General features: G+C 38.8%; 1 protein-coding gene across 5 annotated transcripts in view; it reads right to left on the minus strand.

Annotated features, from left to right (window-relative positions):
* The window catches only part of TBL1X (transducin beta like 1 X-linked), a 195,061-nt gene that overhangs the window by 55,286 nt on the left and 122,391 nt on the right, over positions 1 to 17,384 (minus strand). The window lies entirely within an intron of this gene.

Raw genomic sequence — 17,384 nt, forward strand, 5'->3', positions numbered from 1 at the left:
CTGGCATTATATAAAGTTACAGTGTCTCTGCTGATTAATGGTGAGCAAGAATTAAACTTCAATTATTCACTTCAGGATTTGTAACCTTTAGGATGACAGTTTTACATTACTATTTTGGGACCATACGCTGATAATAAAAACATTGGTTTTAGATGATAAATTTGTTTTGAACATTTTCCATTAAATCTTGATGATTCATTTCTGTTTGGGAATCTGACTTAAGTAGTTTGGTTTTAAAAGCCGTAAGTACTTCTCAGACATAAACTTTGCAACTTTGTCAGCCACTCCATAGCTGTAACTAATCATGTAAAGATCTGGATGAGGAAGCACACACTGCGCTCCCCTTGCATATGACAAATGAAAGACTGTAGGCGTGTGCTGTTTGTTTCAATTTCCCGTATGCCTCCTCTTGGCAAGCAGAAAGGCCTTTGTTCATCGAAAACCTCTTCAGTAATTCCTGTTGCCTAAAGTAGCACCTGCTACTGCAGGCAATGCTGAACAACTACAAGTTTCCCCTCCTGATGATTTAAACCAGCAGGTCACTCATGACTGTAACAGATGTCTCTGCATATTTATGTAAATGGAGGTCTTTCGTATCCTGGTAAGCCTTTTATTCTCCTGGGCTGCTATATTTCATCAATGGCATGGATGCTGGTCTTCCATAAGAAACCATCGCTTGCTAATTTGGGAGACATCTTCCTCAAGTATTCTAGTCTTTGTTATAACAGTTTGTACTTCACAAAGAATGCGAAGAAACAAATTACTGAAAATCATGCAATCTTGGTGAGAAAAAAAATCATCTACTTTGGAAAGGATGATTATTTTCTGCTAAGATTCTGGCCGAGGGCAACATTAGCTGTATCCAGCACCCAGTCCTGTCACACATGCCACATATCACCCTGGGAAGCCATTCAGTCTCTTTTTGCCTCAACCCCTCATCTGTAAAATGGGCTCAAATTTCTCTGCCATGGATCAGGAGACTGGAAGCACTGGTAGCTGTGAGGGCTTTAGTTACCAAGGTTAGAGACTGCAGGCAGTGAAAGCACTACTTTCAGTAGAACTTTATACATACTTCTTCTGAATAAACAGACTTGCTTCTGAATAATTAATAAATCCCTGTGCTTCTTTTTGCATAATCATCACCATACAATGAAGAACAACACAGACATTCATGGCAACAGTAAAGGCCATTTTCATCCCTGTCTGAGTACTCAAAATACATCTGTATTGCTGCTGTGGCCATGACAACAATAAATCAAGAAACTCTGATAGCTGTGGGTTTAAAAAACCCCCCGACATAACACTTTTAAAAGCATTTTTAAAATAGCAGTTTCAGAACTTGGCGGTAGGAAAGTTGGTAAAGATGAAACCTCTTACAAAAATTCAGTTTCAGCAATGACGTACTTTGTGGTAAACTGAACTTTATTAAAAAAAAAAAAATCAATCAAGAAACTAACAAATGTTGTTTCTGGATGCATCCTGCTAATTTTAAGACATTAACATGCTATTTCCCACATACAGACAGTTGCTTTGGGAAAGGGAAGGGAAAGGAGGGGTGCTAATTTTTGTTTGTTTTTCCAAAGATGACTTTTCTTAAATGAATTAAAACCAGAGAAAATCAGCGTGACTGCAAAATAAATAGTCTGATAGCCTCAGAAAAACCTCCACAGCAGCTACCTTTGTATCAGAATCCTGAGCACACCAAGTAGTTGGATCTACAATGCATTTTCCCTGAAATCACTCAACAGGAATTCCTCTGACATGTGTGTCTGATCATATCTTTACACACATTGTTATAGAGCCACAAATAACCAGATGATCGCCACTCATACATTTAAGGTTTCTTCTCTCCACAGATGCCAGTGCAGCACTAAGATACACAACCGTAAAGCTTTTACCTGTCCAAAGCAATACGCAGATCTTGGCACTGACCCAGAGAAACCTATTCATTAGAAATTTGGCTGAGCAATGAAAGACCATACTCAATTTCATTAGCGCTCATTTTAATTTCCTTCTTCTCCACGAATAAACACCCCAAATAAAAGAGGCTCCAGAAGACACAGTGAGAAGAGGAATGTACTCATCTTTTGTGTATCTCCAAGTCTGACTCAAGACAAAACCAACAAGCCTCCCCGTCAATACACTTATTTGTAACGTAGAAATACAAACTTATGTAGAAAACTGCAAAAACCTTTAGTTATCACTGTGATAGATTTATTTCTGTTAATTGATGGTCTCCTTTTGTTACTGGAGACTGATATTACGCAGATTAACAGTTTTTTAAAAGAGATGTATTACAGCTTATAAAAAATACTAATATGCCTTTGGAGACAATTCATATTTAAATCAGAAATATCATCTTGATTCTTCACAATGTCAAGAAGATTTACAAAAAGCATTCAAATTTCTGCCTGAACTTTACTTGAAACACTTCTCCTGCACCCAATTACACATAATGGAAAGTTCTCTTTACTTCAGTCTCACCTTAACAATTTGGGTTGTGATCCTGTAGGTATTTGAGAGTGTCCAAACACATGAGCTGAGTTCATGAAGACATCCCAAAGTATAATGGATCCCAAAAACTCAAACCTTATTCATGGATGGGTTATCAAGTTCATGCAAAATGAAATTTTGCTTATTTTGAATAAATACCGAACTCTTAGTTCTGCATAGGATAGGCTTGCAGAAATGCTTGCCATACAGAGGTAGAAAGCTGGGTTATTAGCTCAGATACAATCCCATTGTGCACTTAGGGCTGTTGGGTTTCTGCTGAACTAAGTGGTTCAGGTGGAGTTGAGCAGCTCCAGTGAAGCCAACTCTGCAGCACACTCCCCTGAGCTCTGGGCAACCAGGGCAGCTTATTTCCTGGAGTACCCCACCATACCTGATTTGGCTCTGTGTGTTGACATACCACTGTTCTCAAATTAAACCTTCCTGGAACATTAGGAATCTTGCTAATGGGGCATGCAAGTGGCTCTGGAGAACGCAGCCCTGCATACAGCTAAAGTTCAGCACAGCACTAGCCAGGTCAACTAATAGTTTATTTACATCCCATCACCTTACTCAACCATTGCTTTCCTTTGTCCGTTACTTTGTAGCATTGTTGCCATAGGTGAGATTTGGCTGAAGAATCTAGGGAAAATAACTTCTTCAACTTTGAAATAGCCTCTAAAGACACAAATCTTCTGCCTCTTTTCTAAATGACGTTCCCAGCGTCCCCCAGTGCCGTGCCTTCCACTCCAAGCTAAGCCTGGGGCAGGGGGCGGCCAAGCCTGTTTCAGGAAAGGCATTTACATCTGCTACTTGAAGCAGCATTGCCATCCACAGGGACTGGCAGTTACCAGTCAATTTTTCTCTCGGGAAGAAACAGGTCAGACATCTAGGGAAAAACACCTCACTAAAACCTAAACCTGAAATTTAAATAGGAAGATGGGCACTTCCCATTTCTACATCCAGCCTGGTCAACAGAAGTTCATCAGGCTGGTAGTCTGGCCCTTGTCTTGTTCCCTAAAGAAACCTGTAAGCTCCAGTGTGCTTTCACTGAGTGCTGGGCAGTCATCACCTCCTTGAAGGACTTTTTTCGGGTCATTATTGTTAAATAAACCTCATCTTCTCAAAGAAAAAACCAAGCAAAATCCCAAGCAAAACCCCAAAATTTTTTATTTATCTCCTGGAAGGGCTGCACAATTTATCTACCTCTTTGACAAGGCTGTGCTGAAATGCCTTTTTTTCCAAGCAACATTTTAATGAAAGCAACACTGTCATTAAAATTATGGGGGGTGAAGAGAAATTGTGTATTTGCTTTGGGTAAAAAGAAAAAAAAAGGGAGGCAAAACTGAGAGGTTTCCTGAAAGCGAAAACATTCCAGTCAGTTTAATTATTTAATGTCAAATAGATGCCCTGCTGCCTGGGAACTGGAGTTTATGTACTTGTGATTGCATTTTCTTGTGCAAGATGGCTCCATGCATCAAGACGTGTCTCTCAGGACCCTCTACAGACTTCCCATCTCAGAGAAGAGAATGTGAACATGATAACTAAAATAGACTCCAGGAAGGCACCATGACAGCACAACTAAATCAATGTGTTACTGTTTTGCATATGCTCTGTAGTTTAACGAAAAACAACATCTCCCAAAGCCAGAAGCCACTTCTCACAAAACGAGTCACTTAGGCAATCTCAGCTTTTTCTGTTGAAAAATGCCTTCATCAGAAAATTTCAATGAGCCCTACGCATCTGCATTTCTAGGATGTGCCTTACTATAGAGCCAGAACAGAATCAGCAGCCAGCAGCTCTTCCCAAAGGCTAAGGACCTCTGCTTGGCCCACACCACTGCATTCTTGAGACTTGGCTTTTATCGCAGCTGCCTCTTTTTGAGGAAGAACTCCAGTATGCTTCTTTCCCAAAATGCCAAACCCGAACTTCTGAAAAGAGCACACTTGGCTCCCTCTCATCTCACAGCTTCTCCTGCCATTTCATGAAGCTACAGAGAGAAGCATGTTTCTTTAAAAGCATCCTGACAAGGAAGTGAGACATTGCCTTCCTCCTGATTAGAAGGTATGGAGCATGCAGGATGGTTCTTTCCAAACTCCACCTATGCCAAAGAACCACCAAAATAACAGTGAGCCCTGTTCAAAATGCAGCTTCTGCATGCATGGCTTGCAGACTACTCCTTATAAGCTTGAACTTGACACCTTGCTTTAAAAGAACTGAACTTATATTATAAACAGTTGCTCCTTTTAGAGATCATGAACTTAAAGCCAAGCAAGATGTGCTCACAGTAAGACCTGCATCATATCTCCCTGGCCTTTCTTAATGAGGAGGAAAATAGTTAACTATCCTCATTCTGCAAATGATCACCATAGGTTATCCAAACTATTTAATGACAAAAAAGAGGGAATTCAAACCTCTCAGAGGTATTGTCCTAGGGTCTTTACAGATGATCACAAATGCCTCTGCATCCCTTACACTGTTAATATTTTCAGGTTTTCTTCACAAGACCATAACAAATTTGTTGTTTTGGGGAAGACAAAAGCTGCAATTCTGCAGAACAAGATAATCTCCTTCAAGAACGATTATTGTACTGTACAGTATGTGCTGTCTCACTTAAGAGATCTGTCACTGACGTTTATAGCAGTTCAGTAAGGACAGGGACCTCAAAAAAAAAAGAAGGCAATAGGCTTGTCAGAAAACTGTACTGCCAAATGTTAAAGCTGGCACTTCCTTTGGTTTTGTTTTTAAGTCTATTTATTTATACTGACCTTCTGCTGATTTTTAAATAGGCCACACTCAACCAAAACAAACCCAGGGAGCTCCAGCTAATCCCCTTCTCACTGCTGCCTGTAAGACCACACTGATGGAAACACGTAACTATATTCGAGAGCTCAGGAAAAATGGCATGGATAGAAAAAGTCTAGCTTGGATCCTGACATGTTAGGGTATCTCATACAATTAATCTGTGAAGTCAACCATATCAGCACTCAAAATCTGGTCCCAATCAAAGAAAGAGGAGGTAGAAGAAATGACAACTATAGACATGTGGCAGTGATCAATGAACCTGCAATTCTGTCTTTGAAGAGGTCACTCTTGATGAAACAAATGCTGCGTGGGCAAACTGACAAAAATGGGCTTTCAGTTTAAATAAAATAAAAATGTTATTCAGGGAGAAGGCTGGTTTACTGTGTAATACCTATAAAGACGTGCTTTTGCAGAGATTTAGCTCTTCTTTACAAAAGCATTAACTGTATTTATCTTTTAAAAATCTGCAATAAATTATCAAAATGGTTGTCCTGTCCTGTAAAAAACGTTAACAAAATAAGATGTCATCCAGTAAAATATCAAAACATTAAAAAAAAAATCAAACCAAACACAAAAATACTAATAAAAATAACAACCAGTTAAACACTTTGGCGGACAGAAAGTTTTATTTCCACATGAATACCACTTTTCTTTAAATAAGAAATTACATTTCAAACTGAAGTGCCATTTGGAACCAAGGCCACATCTATTTATTAAAAAAATATAAATTAAAAAAAGGGGGCAACAAGAGATATTCCAGCAATTTCTAAGTGCTATTCAAACATTTTTCAATTAATCAACAATTTTCAGCACAGAATAACTAATTGTCAGCAAAAGACAAGCCTGTCATCACCAAATTCCCAGCAAACTCTATTTCCTCTATCAAAGGATGCAGAATCGTGCATCAAGTCTTTCATACTCACAATCTCTTAGTTTGATCAAATTATTTTTTCAGTTCTTAGCTGGTTTACTTAATTACATCAGCCTTCAGCATTTCAGTTATAAGAATTCAAGTGAATCTTTTCCAATTCCCTTTGCTGCGGAGTTAAATGGGTTTTCCTGTATTGATCTTTCCTTTTTGGCTCTTTGCTAAGGGGGAAAAAAAGAAACAAAAACCCAACCAAAATCAACCACTCTTCTTAATTAGCACAATTGTGCTATACCTCTTTCATAGCTTAGTTCTAAGAAGAGGCAACTTCCAATCTTTTATATTTTTTATTTTTTTTTTTTACTAAACAGAAATCTTGTTTGCACTATTTTTGTATGGAAAGCTCTGGGAAGCCAAAAGTAAGACTTATGGAAGAGTAAAGGTTGAGAGTATTCTTAGAGCTTGCAAATGAAATGAATGGTTTTTTAAAAAAAAAAAAAAAAGGAATTACAGAGGCTTGAGAAATCAAAACACATTACTGGATTTATTTTGAGAATCAAGATACCTCATCACTCTTGGAACAAATGAAGTCAATTGGGAATGATGCCACTGAACAGAACCAGGATTTTCTTCCTTACATGAGCACAAAATGGCAATTAGGACAAATCAGGGGACAATGGTATGTGTCCACTCATTTCAAACCGATTAGGCCAAAACACATGATTCCTTGATTGTGCAGTTCCTCGCCTGTATGCACATGCATTTCCATGCATGCAATACGATAAGAAATGTACTTTGAATCTTATGAGTAGTGCTACACGCTTAAAAAAGTTAAGGAAGACTGCAACTTTAAAAAGATGGCACAATTGCCCTATCGATATTTGCTTTTCTTGAATTTTATCAAGAGGAACAATGCATTAATGCTATCTCAAATTTAACTTTTCACTTGATATACCTGGATATTTACTAAAACCTCAACAAAACCAAAAGGAGCAAACCTCAGTACTTATGTTCTTCATCTGTGCTTCACATTCACAGACTACTTTCACGGAGGTGAAAGGAATATGATGGAATGAGTTCCTATCAGAACTGGTTGCATGTGTTTTCTTTCTTTGCCGCAGATGTCAGTAAAACAACACACCTGAACTTTTAGAATGAATACCCCCCAAATATTTAGAATAAAGCACAGTTTATTGACAATTTCTCTGACACCTCACAGTAAAGATTCACTAAAATTTCAATGTGAGATATCTGAGTCCCAGGCTGGCCTGTAAGTATGGACACAGACACCCAACTGTGATGAGACAGGCCATGGTCCAGTAGAGAAAACATTTGCCTTTGAGGTGACACCATGCAGCTGGGACAGAAAAGAAGCTTCTAGACACCTCCACAAGAACCCAAGCATCCTGCTGCATGGGCAGTAGGGACTAGCAGTCGTGATGCCCATTTTAAATGAGGCAATGCCATAGCAAAGACCACAAGAGTGGTGGGCCTGGAAGGATAAATGTCAGACAGCCTGAAGGCCTTGCCTAAAAGACAATATCTGAATAAGGCTTTTTTGATTATTTCTGATTTTTATCTTAAAACCTTCTTGTTTAAACTGGTGCAACTCCAGTAGCAGGGACCAAAATTCTGATTTTAACAAACACAACTGTGCACTTAACTAGGCTGCAGAATCAGGCTGTGTCTTGCACTTCATATCTGAAGAGCAAGGTAAGGATAAACATCCAACTGTGGCTTTTACCAAGTTCCTTATGTAAACTGCTTCCTATACCATCCTGAGGGTAAGTCTTCATTGACCTTACAGGCTGCAATAGTATTAGTGCTCTCTACAGTGGTAGGTACCTCCAACTACTCAACAGCTTATGGAAAGGCATGTTGCCTAAGCACTGCAAGACCAGGGAGGTGACATGCAGTGATGTACGTGTTAAGGGTTTAGAGATCTTTTCATACCTGTAAACTTGGTCCCCTATCTTGCTCCTTTGTCCAAGAGCTGTGGGGTGCAGGAAATACTCTCCAAGCACGGGTCAGCAACATGACACCATGCAGAAGGGCCTGTTTCTCCAAGTACCTGTAGGTTTGTGTGTTACTTCTCTCCCACAAGACCCAGATACCCAGTAAAACTTCCTTTTCAGTTAAATGTACCTATGAATTTGATGCTATTTTAGTTAAGAAAGACTAAATGTGAAAGCCATTCTGGTGCTGCTGTCTCACGACAACACCTGTAACTTGCGTGGCAAAACCTACCCTTGGACTTAGCAAAGCTCTACTTAGAAGATGATAAAAAACAACAGGAGTCTATGCTGGGCTAACAAACCTGTATTTTTTTTCCATGGAGGCTGGCTCCACGAGGATGCAGGGCCCTGGAAGTGGTGGACAGGAGGAGCAGCAGCACTGTTGATCACACGTGGGGAGAGGAGAGGCATAACCCTGACCCCTCACAAGCTGGGGCCACGTGGCTTCCCAGTGAGCAAGAGCCATGCTAAGGATCTGCGAAGGTCTACAGACCAGCCGGGAGCTGCAGCAACCTGGCTAGCTCACTTGTGGATGGCCTCAGGCAAAGGGAATGTGCAGCAAAGTCATTAAAGGGGTGGGTTTTTATTAGTTGCTGCTAATAAGTTTAGCAGATGTTACTGGGAACAGTTGGATGTTATTTTTCCATTGCTTGCAACATTTTTTTCTTTATTTTTCCCCTCAGAGTGAGCAAAGGCAGTAGATCTTACCACATAATTCAACCTTAACTTGTTTTCCCTGTAGTACTGTTAAAAGTGTAGTGGGGATTTTCTTTATTATTATTATCCTACAAAGGGAAAAAGTATTTTCCCCATTGAGTATATTCTCCCATGAGAATTAATGAGGAAAAATATATTTTTCCAACTCACAACATGGAAAATTTCACCCTCCAAACAAGTATTTTTTAAATTTGAGAATACATGAAAATAAAGGATTATAATGGAAACTATTTCAAACTTTTATTATGGCAGATCCTAATATAAACTATTAATAAAGATATTAACTATGGCTATAAATACTTTATGTTTTCTCTTGAATAATCCTAAGAGAATGTTAAATGCTGTAAGGACAAAGATTCTATAGGACAGTGCAACAGAACAACAGGAAAAGAAATACATGAATTCAGGATATTTAACTGCTGTGTATTTCTATTTCTACCTTCAACATTTAACTCCTCGTGGAAATCTGTTGTGGGGTTTTTTGTTTGTTTTTTTTTTTTTTTCTTTTCCCCAGCCACAAGCTCCATTGGGGTTTACTCCTGAATTATATTGGTTTGTGCTCAGGAGAAGGGTCACTAAATGCCTGCATTTTTATGGCACACGTGATACTACTTTCCTTGCTGGAAGGAGGAGAAGGAAGGAAGAAGAATGGAGAGACATAATCTGCTTTCCAAGGATGCCTGCAGAAACCTCAAAGCAACCACTGAAGTAAAAGCTTATTCCTAAGTCACTTTTCTGCATTCACATTGCTAAATATTTCATAGAGAAACTTCCCATTAAAAATCAATACAAAGAATTAAGACTGAGAAATCTCTATCTTATGAAAACCACCTCAAGCACCGAATTCAGATACTGTTTTTTTTTTATTTCTTTGAACTTTTCCTCTGTATGATCTATATCCAGATTGCAAATAGCAAAGAAAAAATCCCAGCATAGCCAGTACAATCCAAGTTGTACAACACCATCACATATAGTATCTGCCTTTTCATCCATTCTCCTTCTTTTGCATGCTGTAATTGGCCATCAGGGGTGTAGCAGTCTCTCTGTCATTTTAAGCTTTCCTGGCTTTCTCACTGGTAAGGGCAATGAAATACTTTGTGCTCCTCATTACCTGGAGAGTGTTTGACCATTTTCACAAATCATACTATGACCAGCCATGTGTGGAGGTGTCAAATGTAAAAAAGATTTTCCCACTTCCAATCTTCTATCACCTTTTGGTACATTTCAAGACAGTGTTTTGCTGCTTCCTCCAGCCTAGGGATAGCACTGTGAAAGGTTTGTGTATTCACATAGTATTTTAGGAATGACTTGCCACTCCTCACTAGGCTGTGGCTTGTTTTTTTTTCCATTTGTAGATGGGTGAAGAACGCACAAGACAGAAAGATCAAGAATCGTATTTCTGGCAGCAGCACCATGAAGTCCTACACAGCCCGAAAAAAATAGCAAAGTCTATAGATTAAAAGGCAACACTAAGAGGAAAGCTTTTTAACCTACTTTTTTAAAAAGTTAAACAGCCTAGAAACCAAGATGAACTCAAAAATCCTTGGGGAGTCAGAGACAGACATGACATAATCTAAGTTTTTCATTAAAAAAAAGAATCAGCTGAATTACTTCTTAGGAAGGATTTTAATATATTATGACACAGTTATTAGCTAGCTCAGATTACATTAAAAAAGCACTCCCTTGCTTTAAAAAAAAACCAACACAACAAGATATGGAGAACTGAAACCTTAAATCCATATATTTGGAAATAGTTTGGAAAGCTTTTGACAGTTTTAATCCCTGGACAAGAGTTTTTGTTAGAGAATAAAAAGATTCTAAATGTTGACCTTCCCCCCAAGAAGGACTCCAGGGAAGACAGAGGTGATCAGAGGGGTTGCAGTAAATGTCAACAACATGTTTGCTATGCAAAAATATTATAAAAGGCACTGAACATTGGGATTTTGCGTGCCTAAAAGCCTGAGAGTCACAGGCAGGACAGGACCTCAGAAGGCTACTAGTCCACCCTCCTACCCAAAGCAGAGCCAGCTCTGGGGTCAGACCAGGCTGCCCAGGGCTTAGGCCAGTCAGTGCTTCAAACCCTTCAGGGACAAAGATGGCACAGCCTCCCAGGCTGACCTGCTCCACTGCCTCACTCTCCATGGGAACACATAGGAAAAAGTTTCTTCTGAACCCGTTACAACTTGTAGGTCTTGTCTTGCTCCCTTCCGCCCTGCACCACTGTGAGGAGCCCAACTCTGTTTCCTCAGTGATCCCTTGAAGGTGTTGGGGGCCTGCTAGGTACAACTGAGGCCATCCCTTTTCCAAGCTGCAATTTTCCCAGATTGGAACGGTGTCACTCATTGTCCTCTTTACTAACTTTATTTGGAAAATAAAACATACAAGAAGGTAGATGGAATAACTCTCCACACTGTTATGCCTACTGGATCTTCTAAGGATACTATAACCAAGTCAGGATTTAGTCAGTTCCTGGAACATATTTCTCAAAGGCTAGCTAGTGATGAAAATCCCTTTACAAGGGATGGGGAAAGTTATGTGGCTGTTTCAAAGATTCATGTGTTTTTCTGTAGCTACGGATTAGACAGTTGTCTGAGACTGGGATTCATTGCTTAAGATTCCCCCTCCAAATCTAGGCTCCAATTTGTATTTTTGGCTGTAGAAAACTGACTTGGTATTTTTATTTGGAGAAGGAAAAAAAACCAACAAACCCAACCCCCAACAAAACAACCCCAAACCCCAAAAATCACACACCAAAAACTCAAAAAAACAGGAGAAAGGTGGCAGTAGAAGTTGTAGAGCTTTAAGAGGCTGAAGATTAAAGTATTCACTTAAGAATCAACAGGTTCAAACTTGCATTTCCTAGCTCTCAGGAGAACACACTTCACACCTGGCTGCAGGCTGCTGAAGTGAAAACTGTAGAGCAAAGAATGTGAGACTCACAAGCCAGAAGGATGGGGAAAGAACAAGAGATCTGTAACTCCTCTTAATGATCCCTTGTTTACTGCAGGTATCTTGCAGCTGAATCATGAACCATAATCTTCTTAATTTTTTCAGTATCAGTGAAAAACATGCATAGTAAATATGAGCATTAGTGCATTTTTTACTCAAAGATGATGTTTCTTTTTTTTTTCCCCTCTTCACCACTATTTTTTACATAAGTTTTCAATTTCCTTATCAAGAAAAAAAAATTTGTTCTCCTTATTTCTACAGAAAAGAGTCTTTGTAGCATTATGCAAGGAGCAGACATCAATACCTATATTTAAGTAAGACACATCATAAGCTTGTATCATTGCTTATAATTTGACTCCAATTTATCTATTTCGACTGTGAAGCTCCATTGTGAATGTTTGCCTCAGGCAATTTTTTTCTGGAAGGTCTAAGCAAAAATAGTTCAGTCATTTCAGTGAAGGCGGGGAAAACCCAGCTTTGCCGATATTTATACAGCTGTTTCAGCGAGAATCTCTAGTGCTTCCACACTTCGGAACAGGGACTTGACGTTTGGCAGAGAGGCTGTTCTCATGGCAAAGTGCCTTTTCCATCACAGTGAAAATCCACACAAATTTGACTAAAATAAAACCTCCTGAAAATATTGCATGTATCTGCCCTGCGCAGGTTTGTTAGAGGCCTGTAACTGAATTCTCAAAACATCTTCCTTGCATTAACTTTGCTTCCTTCTAAAGTGATGGGAACACAGAATCTTTTTACATAAGGAAAGCTGACACACGCTGATGCATAAGAAAGGGTGACAGGGACTGGAAAAAGAGAAAGGCATCATGGCTATAGGCTAACAGACCACTGGGTAACCCCAGGTGTCTCATCTCTCTCCAGACAACAGACAATACTCTTTCTTCCCAACAACTATTTGAGGGGAAAAATTATTATAGCCAAAATGTAACACAGATTTGGAAATTTCTCTGCTTCATGCTAATTTTTATCAGTAGTTTATTTCAGCACATTCAGACTGTGCAGTCTTTAATGCTTTGTAGCTATATTTATTAACATCTTACTTTTCTTAGTTTTATGAGTTAAGGATTTCCCTCCTAAGCATGCAATTATGACATATAACTAGTTTAGGAAATTATAAAAACAAAAAATAAAACTTTTTTTTTCTCAACAGAAACTCATATTTTTTTCCTCTCCCATTTGTTTTCTTTTTCTCTCAGGTAAGAACAGGCTTAAATAGCTATTCACTTATAAGCACCTGTATTTTACTGTGGTCAAGTTTAATCTGAAAATTGCAATAATTTTTAGCTGTTAAACTGCAAATATTTAGTAAACTCCTTCAAACATCAGAAATGCACCCAAACACACACTGTTCCGTGCATGCTCATTCTCAGGGACTGGATTCAAAGACAGAAAAGCAATATAACTTCTCGTAGTGCCACTTCTAAAATGCTGGGGTTTAAGAAGGGACATTTTAAAGGCTTTTCATGTGCCACTGAGCAATATTTTGGTACTATAAACTAGACAAAAGGCAATCAAATAAAATGTATCAGTGAAAAGACAACATTTGTATTTTTATTCACTGCCAATTTGTACAGAGCTGATCTGGAGCTTGAGAAAAGGGATATTCTAAATTTGCAAAGGAAGTAAAGACCTACTCATAAAGCTTTTGCAATGATGCAAAAGAAAGGAAAAAAAAATAAATTCCTTTCTCTCCTTTATTAATAATTTAACCTAATGCTTAAGAATGCTCATAACCTGCCAGGTCCAAAAGACATTTTATCCTCACCAAATACAATGACACAGATGATCCTTCCAATCAAATATATTGTGAAAGAATGCCAGAGAGAAGGTTTCACCAATTCCACATTTCATTCCAATACATCACTATCACCTGATATGGTAATAGCTTTTGTTTTCTTTAAGGAAAACAGAAATACTACCAAGGATATTTTGTAAAGAAATTTTACTTTTTACCTGCTGATGCTTTAAATCCAGACCTATGTGCAAGGCTTCTAGAATTATTAAAACCTGAATATACTATGTAAGCCATGTAGTCACTAAAATGCAATGGCAATCTATTTCTGTTAAATTAACCACTTAACACTGTTTACTATGAAGTGAGCTAACCAGTAAGAGGGTACCAGCATGACTCTTCTTTTTTTAACAGCTTCCTTATTGTAAGACCTGACATGGGCACACCTATACTGCACCTATCATACACCCAGATCAAGCAACTTGAGACTTCTTTTTTTGGGGGGGTAATAATTTAGGCCCACCGCACTGACAAAGAAAACCAGTTATTCTTATTAATACCTGCATTCCTTTTGGAAGCATTACAACATAAAAAGCAGGAAAACAAATAAAAGCACAATATGGGGTGTTTTATACAATCAATAATGATAGCAATAGTCTAAGAAAAGCATAGTTTATGCACACAGAAATGGCAGTTCTCACATAAAGAGATGGATATCCTACCTCAAGAGTTAACAGTGTCACCATTAATGACTTTTTATTGCTCTGTGTTTTCAAAGTGCTCTTAAAACATTACTAATACATCTTAGATGTTTCTGTGTAGGTTTTGGTGTTACACAGAGCTTCTCAAGCTCTCAAGAGAATGTCAGCAAGGGTTTAACCGTTGTTTCTAAGTCACTACATCCATTCTATTCCAAAGTGATGGACCACAGTGCATCTGTGACAAACATAAATGTAAAGCACATGCTCTGCAAATTCACTTCTCTAACCTCTCTGACTATTTCAACTGTTAGCAACAAGCACAAAATAATTTCTACTGTTTCTCAAAAAGTAAAGCTAATCACAGCCTTTTTAGTTCCACCTTGTTTTATCATAACCTACCAATAATGTGACTATGTAAGAATGGCTCTTAAGAGACTTTGAGTAAACCTTTTGCACAATGTATTAAACAAAGATCAGAAACATCACCCATGTGCCAGCTGCTCACTTCCCCCCAGTCCTGCTTTAACCTTGCTTTCGGACCCTACTGATTCTGTCTGCCATTACAGCAGCAACAACCAGGAGACCTGCATCCATTCTTACCACTAAACTCCCACAAAGATCCTCTTAATTAGGGCAGGGGGTGGCTGACATGCTCTGGGTGAAGATTCTAGTGCTAGATCATCTCCAGGTGACTGAGCTCTCACCTGAGTTGCATACTTTGACTATAAAAATGAAGGAGAGGTGGAGGAAAGAGAAGCCTGGGGACAAGAAGTCAAATAAATTTCAAACAGTGTGGTAGAAGTAAATAATGAATAAATCACCAACTTAAAAATAATTCTAATGAATCCAAACAGCCCTGTGAATGCACGTACAGTGTTGTAACTTCATCATTAAATATGGTCCAGTTCGTTATATTATTACATTTGTAAAATACTCTATAAGACGTATAAAGCTGCTAAGATGTAATGGATATCTATTAATATTAAATGAAACCCTTAAAATTGTTTTACTTCATGTGAGCTAAGCAACGAGAGAATAATAGCAAGTCTCAGTACATCAAGTCTTCTAATCATTTTTCCAAACAAATACTTGGTTGCAGCAGCTTTGTTTTTAAACTGGGGCCATTGGTTTATCTAAAGTGAAATGTACAACTTCCATTTAAATTTTTATAAGGTTCCTTTTTGCTTATAAGGACACTCTAATTTAAATGTTGTGCTCACATGAAGTAATTTAAAACCAAGTTGCTAGAATGCCTATGAGGTGAAGCTAAAGGGGTAAACTGTTTACACTTGATGTCTATAGTCACTAATCGATAGGACATGGAACCATGTAACACACATTACCACAGTGGTGTAGCGCCTCATGAAGTCACCTTACAATAGGTGACTATTAACATTTAAAGTTGCAAAGGCTACTAACTGATATGGCCTCTCCTGCTACCAGTTGCTGGAGCAGTGACCTTCTGCGAAGGCAAACCCATTTCCCAAGGTTCTCTCTGGTACCAGCCCCCGTAGCCACAGAAGAGGCATCATGAACTTTCACATACAGCAAGGTATGAGCAGAGTTTAAACTGTGGGGCTTAAATTCAGGGGACTGATGGCAGATTGCACAGTGAGAGAGCCGACAGGGTAGGACTGCACACATGTATCTGTGGGCATACAAGAAAAGCTTCAAAGAAAGGGCAATGATGCACACACACTGTAGAAAGATGAGGCTGCCAAGTTGTGGGAAGCAGCTTAGTGAAAGCTGTGGCACGTGAGAGCGCCAGCTCCATTCTTAGAGCAAATAAATGGCTTCCTATTTAATCCCTGCTGTTTAATTTAGCCCTATAATGGCATCTAGAAAACACCATTTACTTTGATTACAGGTGAGGCTATAAAACAGTAAAGCAACACAACTGCTTCTGCCTCAAGTCAGTATTCCAAAGATTTCACAACTCTTGAAACACTCACAACACATTCCCTTGCTGAAATAACTCAGTGGTGTTCAAAAAAACCTAGAAAAAAACCCAACCTTAATTTCCCCCTTCCACCAAGATCACACCTGAAAAAAGACTTGTATTCAGCAAGTGGAATAAATGGGTCCATACTGGCGGAATTGATGCCTGTAACTATACCTTTAATGTAAAATGTCATTTTTGTCATGTCAAGAAATCATTCATATTCTTTACATATAAGCAGAGTACTCATTCATGCCACTTTCACAAGTAAGGGATTACACACAGAAGAATGAAAAACTATATTGTAAGCAAATATTCCCAAGACAACATCTGAAATATTACTAATATTTGATGTGAATACATTACTCTGAAGGCTTTGTCTTCATTAAGATATAAGATCAAACTATTTGCACAAAGAAAGAACACAGTCTTGCATACTAAATACTCTTACACCTCTGGATAATTAGGAAAAAAGTTCCTCATGGTACTGAGTAAGCACCTCCTGTGTTCTTCCACATTTGAAAGAAGCACATCATTCCTCTTTATACTATTATAATATCAAAAACCACACAGGAGACCAAAGTGCTGCATATGCATCTCTAATCTTGCATTAATTCAGAAATCAAACTCCCTCCAAGGTATGAATTCCCCAGCTGTTCCTGCTTCCCATACATCAGCTTAAGTTTTCAACTGAATCTCGGGTAAGATAACTGGCTGACCAACTCAGGTGGCTCTGCTATTTTGTCTGGGATAAAGTTAATTTTCTTTGCAGTATCCAGTATCATGCTGTTTTGGATTTGCACTGGAAACAGTGCTGATAGCACAGGGATGTTTCCATTATTGCTGAGCAGTGCTTACACAGAGCCAAGGCCTTGTCTGCTCCTCAGCTCACCACACCAGTGAGAAGGCTGGGGGTGCACAAGGAGTTGGGAGGAGACAGCCAAAAGAGCTGACCCCAGCTGACCCAAGGGATATTCCATACCATATGATGTCATCCTCATATAAAGCCAGGAGAGGAAGGAAAGGGGGATGTGATGTCATTTGTCATCCCAAGTAACCATTATGTATGATGAAGCCCTGCTTTCCTGGAATTGGCTGAACACCTGCCTGCCCATGGGAAGTAGAACGAATTCCCTGTTTTCCTTTGCTT

The sequence above is a fragment of the Neopsephotus bourkii genome, unplaced genomic scaffold (assembly GCF_033783945.1).
Source record: "Neopsephotus bourkii isolate Nb327-2 ecotype Australia unplaced genomic scaffold, CSIRO-AGI_Nbou_v1 NB_1346, whole genome shotgun sequence".
Lineage (NCBI taxonomy): Eukaryota > Metazoa > Chordata > Aves > Psittaciformes > Psittacidae > Neopsephotus > Neopsephotus bourkii.